Raw genomic sequence first — 527 nt, 5'->3', positions numbered from 1 at the left:
AGAGGGTGGATCTGTTCCCGGCGCGAGCATGCTCACAACCAGCCGACTCTCCCATTATCCAGCTGCCTAGTTTGGTGCTTCGATGTCCATGTACATTCCGTGTGCATATGTGTGTACACAAACACGCACGCATGCCTGGACGGACATATGTATGCACAGGTTATTTTCTGAGGACAATTCTCTCAATAAGGTCTTTACCCCTTACTTGAAACAGGTGTTCATGAAAAAAATGCACAAAATCCCGACTGACCGGAATAATTCATGAAGAAGGGGCTGGATCCGTGGGTCAGAGAACACAGGACCAGGTTGCCATCCCAAGGCCGAAGGTAGGGGACTCTGGATTTCTATTCGGCGGATGGATTCCTTGCGCATGATTTTATTTATTGTGCTCTTTGCCTGCGGCCGCCTCGGGGGAAATGAAATAGCGGGCTGCGATTCCATCTTGACGTTGCCTTTCTTGGGCAAGGTGTCCGGGTGGGCGGCCGCGCGGCGTGCGGTGCCCTGGGTGGGCTGAGCGGCTGGCCGGC

General features: G+C 53.9%; 1 long non-coding RNA gene across 1 annotated transcript in view; it reads left to right on the top strand.

The window, feature by feature from the left end:
* The first annotated feature begins 220 nt into the window (after positions 1-220).
* Positions 221-527, top strand: part of LOC144221637 (uncharacterized) — a 67878-nt gene continuing 67571 nt past the window's right edge. Inside the window, exon 1 of the long non-coding RNA XR_013332123.1 lies at positions 221-326. This is a non-coding gene — a long non-coding RNA (uncharacterized LOC144221637). The remainder of the gene's footprint in view (positions 327-527) is intronic.

The sequence above is a fragment of the Crocuta crocuta genome, unplaced genomic scaffold (genome assembly GCF_008692635.1).
Source record: "Crocuta crocuta isolate KB4526 unplaced genomic scaffold, BGI_CrCroc_1.0 scaffold367, whole genome shotgun sequence".
Classification (NCBI taxonomy): domain Eukaryota; kingdom Metazoa; phylum Chordata; class Mammalia; order Carnivora; family Hyaenidae; genus Crocuta; species Crocuta crocuta.
The sequence above is the reverse complement of the archived record's forward strand: the minus strand, read 5'-3'. Positions and strand labels throughout refer to the sequence as shown.